Source organism: Cydia pomonella, chromosome 17, assembly GCF_033807575.1.
Source record: "Cydia pomonella isolate Wapato2018A chromosome 17, ilCydPomo1, whole genome shotgun sequence".
NCBI lineage: Eukaryota > Metazoa > Arthropoda > Insecta > Lepidoptera > Tortricidae > Cydia > Cydia pomonella.
In genome coordinates, this window is record NC_084719.1 from 17,382,636 (window position 1) to 17,398,146 (window position 15,511).

The 15,511-nt window shown below is 36.8% G+C and overlaps 1 protein-coding gene across 1 annotated transcript in view; it reads left to right on the forward strand.

The window, feature by feature from the left end:
• The window catches only part of LOC133526979 (uncharacterized), a 93,918-nt gene that overhangs the window by 19,094 nt on the left and 59,313 nt on the right, over positions 1-15,511 (forward strand).

Sequence of the window (15,511 nt, forward strand, 5' to 3'; positions counted from 1 at the left end):
CTATGCATGTAAGAGATTTTTTTGTGTCCGGCTCAAAATAAATCTAACGAAGAAAAAGTCTACAGCCTTGGACAGTTGTCCTATCACCTATTTTCAAAAAATATTATATATATTATTCAAAAAATATTAAATATATTTTAGATTGAAATGTATTGACTGTGTTAAATGTCAAAAATGCCATCCAGAGTGGCTCTAAATACAGCGATCCTTCACGAAGTCATTATTTTGATTGGTGTAGGGCCTTCCCACGCGTCGTCTTTCCGGACGATCAGGCATAAGTGCGAAGTCTTTCTTTGACATTTTCGCTGCGAGAAATATGATCTCTTCACTTGATGGTCTAGTGGTCCGTAATGTACAAAAATAATAGCCTATTAAGATGAATATGCGACGTTATCTAAGGTCAAGTTAATAATAGTTCGTACCTACTCTTCGCTTGACCGCTTAGACTGCTGCGAGTTCATCTCATATTTATTACACATCTACAAAAAAATATGTTTATTAAATTGCAAATTATCCGAGTTCATTGCATTTCATCTTTTCAGGAATTCGTGTTCGTCTCGTGAATTTACAATGTGTTTAATAATTTAGGGCTCATGTTTTAATCATGCGCTGGTTTCCACTTGTTTGTGCATTACCATGAATACCGCGTTAAACATGTGTCCGATTTCCGTAGCCTTGAAATTACCGCGCAAAATGTTATCTTAATTACACAAATTGTCACCTTAGCGTACAGCGTTTACAGCATAATTTATATACGACCTTGTCCAGACTATTCGATTTTTTTTAAACCAAATATTTAAACAAAGCATTAATATTCTTCGCAGAATATTTCGTTGACATTTAAGACAAAGTACCTAATATTATACACGTTCTTTGTTGAACTAAATGTTAATATTGTTCGTTTCGTTCATATCCAGGTCAACATGTCAGGATGACTAAAAGTTGGGGCATGTGTATACGGGGCAAGTAAAGATTAGACAATGCTAAAACATGCTGCGTAAGCTACGCAGTGACGTGTCTTACTGTCTTAAACTTTTTGTTTGCCTTCTATACAGTACCAGCCAAAAATATATCACCTCCAGGTTTATACGACAAACCTTTTTTATGTTTTCGTAATCAACTAGGAACCCTAAAAAGGTTTTCCGTACGTATTTTACTGCTTTAGCATTTTGAGCGTATTTCGTGTGTTGAAATTTCTAATAACAAAGAGGAGCAACCCCGTAAGCATCGGGAAAAAAACAACACAAAAACTCCTTGTATTTGGGTTGCCCTCTAATTCCTAACACATGTACGACAAAAATATGAAAAAACAACATTACAAGATAAATATGATATATTGGTATCCGTCTAGCCGTATCGGGAGCGTCAACAAGGGGAACACACTCGATACACTGGCATATTCCCATTTACACGAAGCACGATCTCCAGGGCGAACTAGCGTAACAAGCCCTCGTAAGTATCAACATATAGAGAGCGCACTAAAATTAGGTAACTCTTATACTATTTTTTCTTTTTTCCATTTTTTCGCTCTATGATGCATAAACTTAACCCACGATAGTTATTTTGACTAGAAAAGCGTTATCACGTACCCACTCGGTTAGCGTTCACATTGACACCACTGTTCCCAGCATACATTACCCAGCTATCTGCCCGTATCGGTAAACGTGTGACTCACCGCACTCCTGTATGTTGCATATTCAGACGAAAGACCTACTTCCAGTAATAGGTATTCCCTAATTTGTGGCCAGAGGTCGTTTTAGGACGAGGCGAGGCGGTGTTTTGAATTTTTTTTTTTTTTTGAAATAAAAACGTTAATTGATTCATAAGCAAGGACGCACAAACAAAACTACTTAGGCTTTTTAGATTAGTGCACCCTGTTTGTGTTTATTCGTTTGCGCGATCTGCCCGGCGCATAAACCTCATATAATATTAATATTTCAGACGAGATCCTAGTTACTGTAACAAATATCTGTTCGAAGTGGATTGCTTTCAAAATTCGTTGGTTAAAAATATAGTTAACGTAAGTTGTTTTAGTACATAAGTACAGATATCAGTTATTTTTCTATCCGATACAAAAATTTGCATTAGGTTTAACTATATTTATTTCAGTTAACATAATTTATAATTTATGAACATTGAACCTCCAGGTCTTTTTGTTGTATTTTCCTTTTGTTGTGGTACATTTTTTGTATTGCATTTTTGATATGTTTATACGACTGGTTTCTAAATAAAAAATACGCCTCATACTATACGAAATGAAACCTTGTAGGCAAATCTCAAAGACATAACAGCATTCTTTATCATTTCCTCGTCTCTGCAATGTATTTAGTTGCGTGAGTTTCGATCCAAATCTGGACAATTTTATGAAATGATTCTAATAAGGGCATTTTACATTACTATTCTAAATTGAGAACATATCGGGACTAATAGATAGCACATTATATGTTGATGCGAATGCATTCCGTGCCGGCTGAGTTATATTCTCTATGATTGCGCGAGTGCAAGTCAGTAGAGTTCTTGTGCGAACCAGCATAACATGACCCCAAGATTAATTAGAATAAAAATAAATAGGACATTCTGACACAAATGTAAGGTAAGGTAAAGCTCTAAAAAGCTGCTATTGTTGATCCGATCCGTAACAGTTTTGCATAATTGGCGAGCTCATTCGGCGAATCCCTGCATGTCTGGTCGCACCATTACACATAAGCACTGAGTTTGAGGAGTTCGTGACTTCGAACCCGACCGGATCCAACTTCGAATACCAAAGAGTATCTCGGCATTTAAAGTGGAGTTCGATAGGCAAGTTTTACGATGGTTGTTTTCATTGAAATATTAATAATGAACATATATTTTAACTAGTAATTGATATAAATAAAAGGTTTAAGTATACAAACTGTTCATAAATCATGGTTGTCCATAAAAAGTGTGGAATTACGAAGAAATGAACGTAAATTGGTTTGTGTACTTAATTTATCTTTTCTATAAAACTCCACTTTATGTTGTATCGTGTATAACTAACCAGCTTCACTCTTCGGCGAAGGAAAACATCATGAGTAAACCGGACAAATCTTAGGATTTGAGAGATCAGGCGACAGTCGCGAATATATATATATTTGCGGACCTTGGGCTTCTTTAAGAAAGCAATTGAAAGAAAGAATTGGAAACAAATTAAGATGAGTACAACATTACTGGTTTATATGATTAATTAAATTCTACGCTTGATAGATAGGAATAACTCCGGATAAGTAGGTGCTTGCGCGGCGCAGTCACGCCTGGGCGGCTAACGAATGGCCTTCAATCGTTTCACGGTCAAATAAACTAAGTTTGATCTGTCTATTACCCTCGATTGTTAGCGGGTTCAACGGACATGGGACAGGAGACGGCTCACGGTCATACTCATTTTGCTATAATAGTCAGGGTTACCAGCAAATTGTATACTCTGAGAAAATCCCTGATTGGTATATTTATTACGGAGTATTTACCATGTACCTATTAGTTGTTTTCAGGATTCTCGATTTTTCAGCACAGTTGCGTAGGTCATCTCATGGGAGTAACTGATATGCTGCTTTCAGTATTGTTTTCGCACGATGGTTTCATTCCATAGTAGAATGGTTAGTCATTACCACTGAACAATTGATAGACGGCATTCTTATGTACTCTATTATTAACAGGGAAACTTAACAGATTCTAATAGAGATAGTTCGTTTTAAAAACAAGACTTTAATCTAATATTAACTGTATTAAGCTCAGATTAAAAACGTCCTATAGTAGCGTAGAATCTCTCATCGCGAATATGCGTACATTCTTACTACCTAAAAAATCTTCCGAGTAAATTCCGTTCCGAGTCAGTTCGAGTATGGAGCTTGAAATCCCTTTTTTTATAGAAAAAGTCGTGTAGTCTTAATTATAATGAAACGGAGCATGATTGTCTATCAAGTTACTAGTCGTGCGAGACAGCGTCTTTCTTCTTATTTACATAATTAGAAAGAGGTGGATAGTTTTAGTTTATCTCGAGAGCGCCTGGATTTACGTAGTCAGATGTCGTCGGGTAAAGTCGCAAACCTCTTATCGCCTCCAAAGGAGTTAAGAGGTTTACAACTTTAGGTATTGTAGACTAAAGTTGACAATCCTAATGTCCTTGAATTATAGATAAGTAAAAGCTTTGCGATTTTAGCTGACGACGTGTAACACAGCAAACGGTTAGATAGGTATTAATTTCAAACTCAAAGTACCAGACAAGCAGTCACCGTAGCCTATGGACGCCTGCAACTCCAGAGGTGTTACATGCGCGTTGCCAACCCTTGATTATGAAATTAATTTCTAATTACCTAATTAATATAGTTATGATCAAACAATATAAGAATTTACCTTATTATTGTAATTGAACAGCTATGAAAATGGCAGGTCAAAATCATAATGACTGATGGCGTGATGACCCTAACTAGAGGCATTACCTGTTAATTAAATAATCTACTCTTCCATTTCGAAGCACTCCTCAATATTTCATTACTATTATATTACGGTCAATTGCTCTCGTTAAACCTTTTACTGCGTGCATTTCTGATAACGTTTTACTAGGCCGGTTCTGGTTTATGTTAATTGGCGTCCGATCATTACGGAGGGAGTCGAGAGGGACTTGCACAGATCATTACACAATGGTTGCAGTATTGTGGTTACCAAAGATTAGCTTATTGATTTAGTTCGAGAGCGCATCCGCTCATTTAAAATACGTCCCTGTTTACGTACAATGGTGAACGTTTTGTTCATCTCTTTCATTAAGAAACCAGATGCAGAACTCGTAATCACTAGAACTAATAGTACTTCTATTTACTAGCCTCTTATAAATACTGACGGTTTTATAAGTACATTACAATTAGTATTATCTTAAACTCAATGCAATGACATGGATGAACTGATTTTGACAATACATTCCTAAGAGCCTCTGCTACGAAAACTGCTAACAATAAAAAAACTGAATCCAAACACACGAACACACACACTCTCTTTTCGTCGGGGGTTAAAAACAGTAAAAACTGTTACTTAGTTATGCAGCGGCGGTGTGGCATTTTACAACAGACTTGAGACGTCCGCGACTTTTCGTAAACGCCTCCCTATCGGGATATATATACGGGATCTTCGGGAGGCAGTCTGCTGAGTCGCAATGGCGAATGCAATACAGATTGATGTGTTTCGCCGGCACCGTTAGGACCCTGTTGATCTTGTCTTATCCGATGGGCTTAACGAGATTACGGTATCTGTGGTTAGGAATTTAGGTAGGCGTTCGGTATATTCCGGATTATCTCATTGAGTACGGTCAGTGTATGTACAGCCGCTATCAGATATTTCGGAGCGTCCATAGCCGCTCAAAAATGTCTGCACATGCACTTAAACGTCTTTATAAAAGAGGATTCGTGTTTATGAACACCTTGGCCGCTCCGATATATTTTAACAGCTGTACATGCACACTGATATACGATGGAAACGAATCACTTTGTAGTACATATTTTTTCCTATAAACTGACCGATTTTGCTTGCTATTGAGAGTATATTGAGTAAACATGGCTAACCTTGTAGCATTTAGGTAGCTCTTAACAGAATACTGATCTCAATGATTTTCAAGTATAGGTAAACAAAAAGAACAAATATTCATTCTTTGTCTTAAATTATACACGATGATAAAGAGTCAAATAAAAATGTTTAACGAGTAAACTGTTTAGACGTGACAATTGCCGTAGACAAAAGAATCGAAGTACCATTGGACGCTTTTAGTCATTGATTGGTCATCTTTGGATGATATCTCGGCATTTGTTCATAATACCTCTCGCGCCGAATGATGGGCTCTATGACAGCTACTTGAAGTCTCTTTTGGATTGGCTTAGTTACGTCACAGCAACAGGGGGAGTGAGGGGAGTCATGCCAAATGTATATGTTAAAGAGACAGGAAAACGTGTCAAGGAGACAGGGGGGGGGTCCAAATACTCGAAATTTTGTGTCTAATTAATGGATGACGCCAAATATGTGTTAATCATATTTATTACTTAAATGTCACATTGCTAAATAAATAAATTGTTCAATTTAATGTAATAACACAGGATGACACCTATCTTAATGTGGAAATATTGTGGATAAATGTCGTAAATGCTAAAAATATTCAATTATGAATTTACGCAAACAATATGCAATTAATGCTTGCAAACCTTGACGACACTCGTAAAATGGTACCTGCAGTTACATAATGTTTGGTTTGGTTAAACGGTAATTGTATGCATGTCGCAGTGATTGCGCAATCTATTCAGTCCCATCTAATGTCCGCGATGCTTCAATGCCGTTAATAGAAACACCTTGTATTGTCTCCTCTATATGTACGAGCTGTTTGTAATGGCTTTACTCGTTGTGGATCCGACAAGCCATATTTATGTAGCTTACAGAGTTGAACCCTCTAGGAATCAGAGGACGGCCTTCCGCGAAAATCTAATGAAGGCGTCATTTGAGTGACAGAAAGATGCTAGCAATATTGCGAACTTCGGTGTTCGCGGTAGGTCCTCAGATCAGAACCTGGGTATGGTGCAATAACTATACGCATTTTTTTAATACTGGTTCACTTGAGTGTTCTACTTGCCAGCGCTCGGTAAACGATTTTAATTACATCCTAGGACAGACGATTACCTGTAATTGTTAATAATTATTCAATGTATCAACTGTTGTTAAAGTGGGCATCAGATGTATCGGAGTGGCCAAGGCGCTCACAAATCTGAACGTGAACACGCCTCTATTGTCAAGGCGTTAGAGTGCGTGTTCAGATATTTTTGAGCAACTCGACCGCTCTGTATCTGATGGCGAGTGTACTTAGTAAAATTCTTGATAGTAAATTTTATAAAATACCATTTTAACACGTAAATTACTATTCAAGTATCCATGTACCAGCCATATAAGCTTGTTTAGTAACAAATACAAATAACATTCCGGACAAGCGTGTTTTGAACATGGAATTCCTTGACAACGGGCTTGTTAGTCGTTCCTATGCGAGTGGCAAATAAACTGACAAGACTATGCAATCATGTTCATAAATATGGTACTTGAGAGCTGTGATCGCGACATTTTGTTTTGATCTGCGTAATATGCGGCTTTATCACTTAACTCATATTTCATTTATTGATTGCTTTTGTGGGTTTACAATTGGACGTATAACTAGAAAACAGTAGGTAGTGTGGTAAACGTACCACAAACCCTGTCAGGGCACTGCATGCTGCATGCTGGGCTCAGTCCTATTAAAATAAAATTAATAAATATTAGGACACTGACAAAATTGACTAAGCCCCACAGTAAGCTCAAGAAGGCTTGTGTGTAAATGAAATATAAATATGAAGTAGAACTATTCCATCATGCAATACAATACAAATAATATTTATTGCTCAACTCCATAAATGAAAATAACACACAGAAGCGGTTTAAGTTAAATAAAGTAGTCATTAATAAGTACTAATCATTAATAAATAGTAGTAAGTAGTTTTGTTGCCTTTAAAAAGTAAAAAAAAATTACGTTACTTGTTTAACGGACATAAGATGACAAAACGATAACCCAGTGATAAAATGTGACATCAGGACATGACCATGACCAAAAGAAAGATCGAGAGGCTGAGGATATTGCGACGCAACAAAATAATATAGGTAATTTAAAATCAAAGCCAGCTAGCTCGCCAACTGGTGGCTTAACAATTCCAAAATCATGCTGCTAATCCCCATCCTAATTTATAAGAGGTACTTGGCAGTTATACATTATTGCGTACTTCGTTGCTTAAGATACTGCGGCTGTCTGTCTGTACCCAAGTATTTGATGAGTGTCGAATTTTCAGACGGGATGATGACGGTACGGGGGCGGGAGGGATGGTAATTTAAACCGGTTAGACACCTTTGTGGCGCAAGCGCAACCGCCGGCTTTTAGTTGACATCCGCAAAAAGTGCGTCGAGGAATGCGCGCGACTTCGGTGCGCGGCGATTTTTAATCGTCGAAGCTCGTGTATTTCAATCGCTTACTCTTCCCTGGCGAATATTGTGCTCATGATAACCGGTATAAGTGTACTCACGGACTGCTGACATTTCTTCTGGATGCTAAGGTCACGGGAACTTTGGTTTGTTCTGAGCGCTCGTCTCGCCGGCAGTAGCGATGGGAATTATCGGCATGGGATATCGGAAAATAACCGCCGAACATGGCTCGACTGAGTACATTATGACTCAACTTTAACGCTTTATTATAATACCATTTTTGTCATGAATGCCTTATTAATTACGTCGTTTATTTTTTTACTACTTAAAACAGCAGTTGTACAGATTTTTAACATTGAAAATTATACCGTTCCCACGGGACAGTTGACTGAGGAAGTTTGCTAGTTACAAAGCTTGACTAATCATATTGACGCGTACGTAAGTTATTTGCGACAACGCTAATTAATAAAGTGAATTATTGGCGAACGTAAATACATCAACATAATATGGTTACGGTGTGAAACTGGTTAACGCTGTAGCGAAAACAGCAGGCGCGTTAGGAAAACATTGCAGACACGGTTAGATAAAAGTAGCTTTTACATCAATTGCCGATAACAGTTTACCAAGTAATAAACCTATATAGATTTGCAATTGATCAAACGTGAATTCCTGCTTAAAGTTACGAGTATTTGATCTACTTCCCAAGAATGCACTGCGCCTTTTATTTGGGATTTTTAACTACAACTTCGGGAGGCTTTCTCTTGCGGTGGAAACTACACTTCTGATGTTAGCGTAGGCATATCATCTGATCATAGTAATTACACTATTAATGGATAACACATTCGATTTATTAATTATTGTATCATTTGAAGACATAAGTAGCCTAACATTTCTAGAATTCAACTCTGTCATGGAATGATTTCCGGAATAATAAGGATGTGTCAATCATACTAATTATTGGACCGAATAGTATATAAATAGGGTGACAGAATAACATTGTACATTCATCCGCACAAGTTTTGCGTTTGTAATATTAGTAAAACACATAGCATATAGCATCGTCCTGTTTTGGCATGAGTTAAAAAAGTCGAAACACGTCTCACACGCTCGACTCAATCACATCGATTATATGCACCATCGCTGCTCATACTCAATCGGCCTCTTGATAAATAATTCGCGACCCTCACACAGCCGCGTATTAATAATAAACGCTTTCAATCAGACTACTCGTCCTCGTGTGCCAATTAAATATTTATAAAGGTTATTTACCATTTCATTTATGCTCTTATTTATTTTCGTGTTCCCATTCTTAACTTGAAATCCATATCATTGCAGTTAGTGCAATCATTCTTAATTATGTGATTCGTTGCTTATTTTCAAAGACCTATAATTTAATTGTACAATTTGACCGTCTTTGGCATGAAATTCTTGTAATTTGGACATCTATCGCTAGTCAACTTTTGATTATTATGTCATAACAGTGAAAATGAATTTTTCATGAATATAATAAAAAATAATGATAAATTGTGTGAGTAAAATTCTTAAATTGTAAAGTAGAAATAGTAGAATAAGTGTTATACCTAGAACTTAAGTACGAGTACAGTTTATGCATGGTAGTCAGTGTACCCTTCCTAACGTACATTATTACAATATATCAAATATATGTAACTTTTTTACGTCAACTTACAATATTCGCTTGACTAAAGGCTAGTTATATTTATATCATGGTATAATGTATATAATGTTTGATTATGGAGGCAACGTGAGCTCAAGGAAGCGGGATGAAGCCGGTCCGACCGCCATCTTAACGTCGTTTAATAAACCTCCGCGACAACTGCGTACTAGGGTTACCAGGTACAATTCAGAAATGACCTCAAATTATGCTTTTTGCAACAAAAGTTCCGACACGTCGAAAAAACTAGTTGTATGTTACAATAATCTGTGGATCGGTAATGTAAAGTTAGATTATGCCCGCGAAAAGGGCACGGTAAGATAGGAAGCTGGATGAAGCCGGTCCGACGGCCAATTTAGCATCGTTTAATAAACTGTGCGTCAACTGCGGCGCAGGGTTGCCTGGATCACGAGCCAAAAGGAGAAGCTGGCAACATTGGGATTTGATGGCAGCATAGAGGTACAATAAGTACAGAGATGAAATGGTAGAGCCGGCAGAAGACCGAACGAGATGCTCTTATGGAACTTTCTGTAGGAGTAGCAGAGAAAGCGCTATGATTATTTGTCGTTGTCACAGTCTCATTTTTTTTATTCCCACTGTAAATGTTAGTATGCTTTATGGTGGGCAACAAATAACCCGATCAAATTACGTAGGTTGTTTTTGGTATGTTGTCAGTAATGTTAAAAAGTGTTTTTAATTTGGCGCATTGCGTATGTTCTATCCCTCACGGGCGCACGCGCATCTATGGATAGTAGTGTTCATTATTTATATTATCAAGTTTTTATAGATCGTTAAAGTCTAACAATATAAAACTCTATCAATATAGCGGATGTTTAAAACATAGGTAAGGAACCTACGTAGAGTTGTTTATTAGGTGCAAATTGACGAACGAGTTTGTTTTTACAAGATCATATTGACTTTTTAAACAGCTATTCAAAAGTACATTATTGAAACTCCGCTTATGGTAGTCCGCTTAAAACAACATTACCGTGTGTAAACACGCATTCCACAAAAGTGGCTGTAAAGTTATATTACTATTTCGGAGCCCGCGGCTCCGATAGGGACCCGGACTCAGCCCTGGCTCCCGATCGAGTAATGCAAAACGAGACTCGGGAATAAATCGTTTACATGGTTGTCGGCGTAAACTGGTCGGGCTGGCTGCGCGGAGGTAAGAAGCGTCACTCGGTGCGCGGAGCGCCCGTGTCCAATCTAATAGACGCCATCGATACGCTCTTTAACGCACAATACCTCTTGTTATCCGTTTGGTGCCCGTTATTATCCAATTATGCAATCTGGTGTTCGACGGTGAGTCACATTTAAATCCGATTACGACGGTTACGATTATTTCTTTATAAAATCATCGATTAAAATTGATAAAATTACACATATGTATCGGCGTTTATTTGGGAAATGAAGACGTTGTCAGCTAAAGACGAGTAGTTAGATTATAGATTGCCGCATCTGATGGCGCGGGCGCGGTGTTAGAGCACATTTATGCGGCCGTAGGTTGTATCCGCAGTGGCGGGCTTATCTCGCCATTAGAGTTATTACGGGCCGGTATCTCGCGCATCGCATCGCTTCGATTGTTTCTGAACCCCGCGGACCGAGCGCTGCGGCCCGCGCGCCCACCACCGTAATTGACCACTGTTTACTTCCACAAAGACCTCTTATTTTATAAATTATTCTGCGGTGTTTTAACATTTACAGAATGACCGCGTATGAGGAAGATTTTACAATGTATTGACAGTAATGCGCTGACATTAAACAATATTTTCACAATAATGTATTACTTATTTTCATTGAAATGTTACACTTTAATACTTAAACGCGTGTTCAATGGCGCGGCATGTCTGTAATAATGCTCACCGGGTCTCACGAGTTGGCGTTCGATTTTACGAGCTATTTATTACAAAATTAACGATTGTGCAATTCGGTATTTATAGTAACGGCAGCTGCATTCGTTGATTTTCTCAATTCCTAATTATTGAGTGCGAGCTTTATTGGCTCCTTCATTTACAACAAGTACCGTTTTCAAGGATCAGATCTGAAGTAAATTGAACTGAAGTGAGAAAAGTAATGTTCTTGCAATGAAGTAAAAGCTCTTGGTCAGATAGCATCGGATTATTAGCTCCCACGCGTCCCGTCGTCTCGTTCTTGTCTCGTCCTTTATCATTAAGGATGTATGTAATTATTTCCATTCTGGAAACATGTCCCAGGGATTTACAATTTACATGTTTACATGCTTAGCTTTATAATAATCTTGTGAACGGGTTTGAAAAGTAATTACAGTAAGAATTTTCATCATTAGCATTTGCGAAGCGCTTGCTTCTTTATTACTTTTTATACAAAACTGTGTAAAGTGGTGTTGATATGACGCTGCCTTATATTTCATTGTGATAATCTTATGAATGGGAAAGTTTTTATATTTATATGCCCTGTTGGTTAATCACATAAAAACGAGATTCCAGTTCCGAGAGGACATAGTGGTAGGTAAACGATACGTGACCCTATTTAATACTTACAATACACACAAATCAATATACACGCGACGTTACAGTTTTAAGAGGATCTCAGGTACGTCCACTATTGGACATGATAGGCGGCGAGGACTCGACATGGTGTCCTTGGCATCCCATATAGTCAATTAGTGCGCTCGGCGATCGGAACCGCAACGCGCATCCGTGCCTCGTGCGTGGGAATAATAGGAATGCTTTAACGTCCCCACCGATATGCGCCTGGGCAAGATGCAACGCAAATATTCCCGTACGTCACTTCATACCGCAACTTAACTAGGATTACTAAGTTACTTGTCTTTCCTGAAAGATAGTAAGGGTTCTTTAAAAAAACACTGCATAGATTTTAGAAGTGTTCATAATGGATGGACAATTGGCCAGGATACCTATGAAACCGTCATTAAAATACGGTAACCGCTTACTATCAATCGGATTCTACATATGTTTGCTACTAATGTAGTATAGTTATGTATACGTAAAAAAAGCAGACGTACGTGTTTTTTAGAATTTCAAGCAATAGATAAATATGTACGTAGGTAATTTTATATCGAATTGCTTCGAAAATCAGCTTACTTGGTTATCAGATTTTGAAACCTATTTTTGATTTGCGGAATTTAGGATTCATGCCAATTCATTAGTGTATTAAAAATAAAACATCGTACCGTAGTTTTATTTTGGATCGTCCCTACCTGGTTCTCAGTCCAAAAAAATACATTATGATATAATATTTAATGAATAAAATTAAGCTCCAACCAGAAGGCGACGGCCGTGAATAGGGAAGCGTTGTCACGCTCAGTTGGGGCAGGTCAGCATTCGTCCGGCTTCGGCGTAACTTTATGATCGCTCCTGCGCTACCATTGTTCTAATAGGCCCGGCTCGCTAACACCCGTCTCGTTATTCCTTGAGGTCACGCGCTCAACTTGATCTCGCCGATTCTCTACGCTTTTATGGCAATGCGTGGATTTGCAAGCTAATATTATATTTCTCGATTGCTGTGCGATGTTTGGAATCGGACCGTGTAGGCGTCATAACAGCTTCTGTATTCAAATAGCTATAGTATAGTATTATTTAAGAATCACTGCTTATCGACGCAGATAAGGCTTAAGTCGATTACCAACGCCCAAACTATGTCGGTTGGATATCTTCTGCTGCCTTCGATAGCATACAGAAGCGATTGGAGTCGTTTGTTTTCAGATATTCCTTGCAACATAACGTTGTCATGTCATAATGTTGGTCATACAAATAGAAAAAAAATGTGCTTTCGGAATGTAAAGTTACTATCTGCTCTTAGTTTTGGTCTGTATAGTGACTTTCAAATTAACTGCACCTTGTGCTGTTAAAGTTTAGGAAAAGTACAAATTAGAATCCTGGACCGATGTCCCTGATTGAGGTAAAGCTGTTCACCATCTTACTGTGATTCTGCGTTGATGTCTGTACTACATCATTTTCTAAATCCGTATCGAACTGTTCAGCCGGGGCGAAGTGTCAGGACCTGCTTTTTCAGATGTCACTGTTAATCGTGCTATCGCGCTCAATTAATCTCGCACTCCGTGACTTTTGACGCGGACCCGGTTCCGTGTCGCGGTGACGGGCCCCGCAATATTTTACACATGATTAGAGCGGCGCTGGCACTGTATGGGTAAGCAAATTGCGCCGACGCGACGCGCAGTCACGATCTCAACCTCGCGGGACCCCGGGAGAGTTTCTAGAGAATTCCGACGTAAATGCTATTTTAGCTTTAACTTAAAACGACTTAAGAGTTCTTACATGACGAATATCCATAAGCTTTTTCGATATCTTAAGACTGCACAGATATTAATGGCGGCACCGCTGCTGATGTACCGTTTCACTCTGGAATAGCTACGATTCTTAATCAAAAGCTGGTGAGATTATTTTATCTTGATTGCGTTTATTGACTTTCTAAATATTCTGTTGATATCTAATTTTATTGGTAGGTAATAGAAGGTATTAAGAAAATAAGACAGGGATAACACAAATACAAACATAACTTAGAATACCGAATTTTGTTTAAATACTGTCAGGGTAGGCGTCAATGATACTCGAGTTGGACTTCAAGACTGTTTATTAGTAATCTAGGGTGGGTGCACAATTCTCAACTACCGACATCTTCCTTCTTAAAATAAAAAATAAGAAAACAACATACTTAAAAGAAGCATGCATTATCTTAATTTTATTAACCTAGTACTTTAAACAAACCTATGCTTTTCCATAGATTGTAAAGAACCTATACAATATTATTAGTTATTTGGATAACATTTGTATATTATATAATTTTTAGTTTTTACTAAATACATTATTCTACTTTTACAATTTTAACTAATAATATAAGTATTTATTGAATTTCGATATACAATTTTAATAGTGAACATTATTTTGGTGCTTACTTGTTTTTATGAAGTACATATCTTATCATTATATTTAATTGTTCATACTTTTTTAACTTTGTAACATATTTATTTTATTTATACAATATTAAATGCGTTTTAGTTTACAATTTTACTAATAAAATAAGTATTTATTGAATTTCGATATACAATTTTAATAGTGAACATTATTTTGGTGCTTACTTGTTTTTATGAAGTACATATCTTATCATTATATTTAATTGTTCATACTTTTTTAACTTTGTAACATATTTATTTTATTTATACAATATTAAATGCGTTTTAGTTTACAATTTTACTAATAATATAAGTATTTATTGAATTTCGATATACAATTTTAATAGTGAACATTATTTTGGTGCTTACTTGTTTTTATGAAGTACATATCTTATCATTATATTTAATTGTTCATACTTTTTTAACTTTGTAACATATTTATTTTATTTATACAATATTAAATGCGTTTTAGTTTACAATTTTACTAATAAAATAAGTATTTATTGAATTTCGATATACAATTTTAATAGTGAACATTATTTAGGTACCTACTTGTTTTTATGAAGTACATATCTTATCATTATATTTCATTGTTCATACTTTTTTAACTTTCTAACATTTTATTTTATTTATACAATATTAAATGTTTGTTTATTATTAGGTACTATCTTTTTTTTTTTTTACATAATGCATGCATACCTAAATAAACATCAAATATAATATTTTACTTAAATTTATCGAAATTGACAAATTAATCTACTAAACGATTATCTTAGTATATTTGAGTATTCACTTTTACTTATTTTAACAACCTATTAGGCAGGCAGGTCTCCAACAGGCAGGTATACTTGAATTCCAGTTATGTACTCCAATTGCCCCATCTATTGGGAGGTATCACTGTCCTGCCGGAACGAGTTACATAAGAATCAGTTTGGTTTGTA